Source organism: Saccopteryx bilineata, chromosome 3, assembly GCF_036850765.1.
Source record: "Saccopteryx bilineata isolate mSacBil1 chromosome 3, mSacBil1_pri_phased_curated, whole genome shotgun sequence".
Taxonomy (NCBI): domain Eukaryota; kingdom Metazoa; phylum Chordata; class Mammalia; order Chiroptera; family Emballonuridae; genus Saccopteryx; species Saccopteryx bilineata.
The window spans coordinates 263,236,130-263,241,514 of record NC_089492.1 but is presented as its reverse complement, the minus strand read 5'-3'; the positions used below and the strand labels follow the sequence as shown (position 1 = coordinate 263,241,514).

Below are 5,385 nucleotides of genomic sequence, written 5' to 3'. Positions count from 1 at the left end.
CCCCTTATCAAAGTTCTCCCCATCCTTCAGTGAGAAATGGCTCAAATGACATCCCTTCCGTGGAGGTGCCATAATCCCCCAGGTTGGAATTAATCACACAATTCTCTTCGCTTCCAAAGCACAGCTCTAAAACCAGCACTATAACATTTATTTCTTCCAGGTTTTGTGGTTTAGGTAATGAGGTGGGGAAATTATTATCTAACGGCCGCCACCAGAATTTCTCGGAGGGAGGGAAATGTTGTCCTTTGGAAAACTACTTTGAACTCTAGACCCAGGTCCCTCCCTTGGGGTTCTCATCTGTGTTGCTGGGCAGGGAGTGTGTGGGGGGGGTCCTTTTGGAGGAGGTGGCACTGCGGTAGGAGTAGAAACTGGAATGAAATGAGGAAATCCTGGGGGAAGGGCATTCTAGACGGAAACAGATGGCAGCAGGAGGAAAGGTGAGCTGTTGGGGAGCAACGTGATGTGTGCGGGGGAAGTAGAAGCTGTCTCCAGTGCGTAATCTTCTTAGGGGCATCGGAGCCTGCTTAGGACCGTCTGTGGGTTCTGTCTGCAGAGACGCACAGGAGCAAACACAGGCACCACAGGTTTTGCCCTGAATTTCAGGAGGTGCCCAGACCTTCTGAAGCCTCGCCATCATCAAGATCTGGTAGGAGGATGCAGTCAGTACCTGGACCCCGGGTTCAGAACAGCTGTATTGAAGCATAAAGGGTGAGGCAGGAAGAGGCAGGAGATGAAGCGAGAGCCACAGGCGGGAGACTGGTCAGAGCGGACCTGGAATGTCACACGGGGGGCTTGCACTCAGTGCTAAGCATGATGGGCTGTCGTCCGTATGTGTTATAAAAGTCGTTACAGGATGCAGAAAGATGTAGGAAGAGATGCAGACAAGAGATGATGAGCAGTAGCAAGGATGGAGGAAGGAGGACACAGGGGAGAAACATCTAAAAGAGGATTTGTATTCATTTCCTACGGCTGCTGTAACAAATTATCACAAATTGTGATGGTTTAAAATTACACAGATTTGTTCCCTCAGAGTTCTGGAGACTGGAAATCTAGTCAGTTTCAGTGGGCTGAAGGCAAGGTGTTGGTGGGAATGGCTCCTTCTGGGGGCTCGGGAGAGCATCCATCTCCCTGCCTAGTCTAGCTTCAGGAGGGTGCTGGCCTTCCTTGGCTCATGACTTCTTCCTTGAATCACTCCAACCTTTGTTTTGATAGTCGCATCTCCTCTTTCTCCCCCCCCCCCCCACTGTGTGACCCACTTCAGTGCCTGCAGCCTATGGGCAGAAGCCAGGCAATGGTTCAGGGCCATAGTTTGCTCTGGCGTGGGGCACTATGAGATCCTCTTTCTTCTTTTGTTGTCAAATCTCCCTCTGCCTCCCTTTTATAAGGATGCTTGTGATTACATTTAGGGCTCACTCAGATAATCCAAGATACTGTCCTCATCTCAAGAGCCTTAAGTCAATCACATCTGCAAAGTCCTTTTTTGCCATAAAAGGTAACACTCACAGATTCCAGGAATAGGACACAAATATCTTCGGGGGGCCATTATTCAGCCTGCCACAGGGCTTCTACTGACAGAACTTGGCAGTTTATGGGGTTGTGGAAGCTGACAGGAAAAGAGGTGACTGGGTGGGCTCTGTGGTTTCCGTCTTGAACTGCTGCCTCCATTAACCACCACGGAGGGCATAGAGCAGGGGTCTAGGGTTGGATGTGTCCTGTGGGCCACCCAAGATGGACATCCAGGTCTAGAGCTCAGGAGAGCCTTCAGGAACAGTCCTAGAGGATGGCGAGCATCGCATGTAAATAGTGGGTTAAAAATGTGAGAGTGTGGAGTGAGAGGGGGCAGGGAGGACAGAGCTGGTGGGGGGGCAGGTGAGCAGCCCAGGAAGGGGACCAGAAGCAGCAGCCAGAGACACTGGAAGGGTCCAGTGACTGCAGAGTCGCCGACACCGAGGGGAATTGCAAGGTGAGGAGAGTAGTTCCTGGTGTGGTGTCCGAGGCAGTAGAGGTGAGAAATAAAGGTAAAAATAGAAAAGCTGCTATTGGGTCTGATAAGCAGGTCAGTGGTGTGCCCTGGGAGAACAGTTTTAGGGGAATGCAGGAGTCAAAAGCCAGATGGCAAAGAATCATGGAGGGGATGCTGGTCCCCCAGTGCTTTAATCACATAGGTGAGGCCCCTCCCACTGTGGGCCGCCACCAGTAGACAGTCTGTTCAGGCCCAGCTGGGTCCATTCTGACCCCAGCCTCCAGTCTTAGCCCCAGGCTGAGGCGGCAACTGGCTGTCCTGACTGGCCAGGCTCCCAGCAGGAGTGAAAGTGGGATGGAAAAGAGGCAATCTTTCTCTCCTCTTTTTTTACATTTTTTTTGGTACTTTCTTGTTTTTTAATTTTTTCATTGATTTGAGGGAGGCAGTTAAATGAGAGAGAGATAAAAAGAGAAGCATCAACTCATTGTTTCACTTCGTTGTTGTTCCATTTAGTTATGTACTCACTGATTGCTTCTTGAATATACCCTGACCAGGGTTCGAACCCACAACCTCTGGTGTGCTGGGTGGATGCTTTACCTACTTAGCTACCTGGCCAAGATAAGACAATCTCTTTTTACCCTGTGTTCTTCTCAGTTGTTTGGTGTGAGATCTTTGTCATAAATCTCTAGAAATATTGAGAGATAATATAGTGGTTAAGGGCACAGGTGCTGATGTATAAGATACATAGGTTGAAATTTGGCTCCTTTACTGACAAACTAGGTGACTCTGGTTGAATTTTTTTAACCTCTCTGTAGCCAAGTTCCCTGATCTATAAAGCTTAATTAATGTTAATAGAAAGATACCAACTAGGCTCTGGCTGCTGGCTCAGTGGATAGAGAGAGTATCAGCCTGGCGTATAGAAGTCCCAGGTTCGATTCCTGGTCAAGGCACACAGAAGTGACCATCTGTTTCTCCCCCTTTCCTCTCTCCCTCCCCCCTTCCCACAGCCAGAGACCTGACTGGTTTGAGCATGGCCTGGCGTGCTGAGGATAGCTCAGTCGGTCTGAGCACATCAGCCTCAGTCACTAAAAGTAGCTTGGTACTCGAGCATGTACCCCAGATGGGGTTGCCAGGTGGATCCCTGTAGGAGTACATGCCCTCCTCTCACCTAAAAAAAAAAAAATTCCAACTCTTAGTACAGTGCCTAACTAGTACTCTAATGCAATAGTTAAAAGACACAATCAATCCAGTTTTGAATCCCAGCTGTGTAGCCTTGTTATACTTCTCTGTGCCTCAGTTTCCTCATCTATCCATGGTGCTGATGATCATAATTATATCTATCCCATAGAGTTATTATGAGAATTAAATGAGCCAGTGTACCTAAGTCACTTAAAAGAATGTCTGATACAGAGTAAGCATGATGTAAATATTAGCTATTATTTTATAATAAATAATTATTAACTACTATTATAAATATACAATGTGTGGCTATTTTACATAAACATATATAGTCAACATTGTTCTCCAACTTCTGACTTTACTTAACCAGGTGTCTGGCATTCCTCGGAGGGTTTTTCACAGCGATTCTTGAGGCTGCACCTTGCTGTTTGGAACCACTGCCTCTCTGGCTCACTGCACTGACCGTAAGAAAAGGAATCCAGCTTATTTAACTCTTCCCCTGTTGGTGAGCACTTAGGTTGTTCTAAGTTCTTGCTTTTATAAACCATGTTGCAATGATCATCCTTTCTCTCTGATTACTCGGGTGAGTATCCCAGTATTTCTCTGGGATAAGTAACTGCAGGTGGCATGAGTGGATTGCAAGGTATGTGCAGTTTGATTTTTGATGGGTGCTGCTAACTGGTTCTCTAGAGAGACCCAGCCAACCCATATTGCCACCCACAATGCATAAGAGCACTCATTTCCTCACCCCTTCCCAATACAGAAAGTTTTACCCATATTCATACATTTCTATCAATCTCAACGGGATATAAGAAAGATCATTCTACTGGGCATGTCCTTCTTTCTCATGAGATTGAGCATCTTTTGTATATGGTTCTAGCCATTTGTATTTCTCTTCTGTGATCTGCCTACATACAGCTTTGTCTGATTTTCCGGTGGGTTATTTGTCTTTTTCTTATTGATTTTTACACGTTGGCAATTGATTGGATGTGGGGATTATGGAAGTCAAAAGAATTCAAAGTCGCACCTGGTCTTGGGCTTGGACAAACATAGAGACCTTGGGGCCAGTCACTGGCATGGGAACACTGAGGGGACAGTGCCCAGGTGGGGCAATCAAGTACGAGTTGGATGGAGGCCGAGGCTCCAGCTGCTGCCATATTCCCTCCCCTCACACACATGGGAGCTTGGCCCTAAGTGGGGCCCTGTGCTTGGAGGGCCCAAGACCAGTAGCATTAGTGACCATCATTCACAAATAACCAATAGCTATTGAGTGTCGCCATGTGTCAGATACTCTCCTAGGCAATGGGACCACAGCAGTGAACAAACAGACAAGAATCAGCATTTGGGAGTTTATATTAAGAAGCGGACAATCAAAGAAACCATAATAGGCCCTGGCCGGTTGGCTCAGTGGTAGAGCGTCGGCCTGGCGTGCAGAAGTCCCAGGTTTGATTCCCGGCCAGGGCACACAGGAGAAGCGCCCATCTGCTTCTCCACCCCTCCCCCTCTCCTTCCTCTCTGTCTCTCTCTTCCCCTCCCGCGGCCAAGGCTCCATTGGAGCAAAGATGGCCCGGGCACTGGGGATGGCTCCTTGGCCTCTGCCCCAGGCGCTAGAGTGGCTCTGGTCGCAACAGAGAGACGCCCCGGAGGGGCAGAGCATCGCCCCCTGGTGGGCAGAGTGTCGCCCCCTGGTGGGCGTGCCGGGTGGATCCCAGTCGGGCGCATGCGGGAGTCTGTCTGACTATCTCTCCCCATTTCCAGCTTCAGAAAAATACAAAAAAAAAAAAAAGAAAGAAAAGAAACCATAATAAACTAGATAATGTCAGATGATGATAAGTGTACAGATAATAAAATAGTAATATAATAGAGTACAGATGGGGATTGCCTTTGTTGGGGTGGTCAGAGAAAGACCTTCAGAGGTGGCAACATTTGATTCTAGATCTACACAATGGAAAGAAGCCCAGTAAGACAAGATCTGGGAGAAGACATAGCAACAGACAAGAGCAGGAGCCAAGGCCTGAGCCAGGCAGAGCCCAGAGATGACAGGAGTGAAAAGAAAACCAGCATAGTTGCAGAGCAACCAATATGAGGGTGGGTGGGAGGGAGGTGGTAGGAGAAGTTGGAGAAATAGAAAAGGATCACATCACGTGGAGACCCTTGAAGCCATGGCAAAGAATTTGTAGTTTATATGCTATGAAAAAGGAAACTCATAGATAGCTCTAAAGTTTTAACTAGGAACAGTCAAG

At 47.9% G+C, this 5,385-nt stretch overlaps 1 non-coding gene across 1 annotated transcript; it reads right to left on the bottom strand.

Moving 5' to 3' along the window:
- Positions 1 to 1,241: 1,241 nt before the first annotated feature.
- LOC136332377 (small nucleolar RNA SNORA42/SNORA80 family) lies at positions 1,242 to 1,376 on the bottom strand. The gene has a single exon (XR_010730647.1). It is a non-coding gene; the product is annotated as a small nucleolar RNA SNORA42/SNORA80 family (small nucleolar RNA).
- Between the last annotated feature and the right edge of the window lie 4,009 nt (positions 1,377 to 5,385).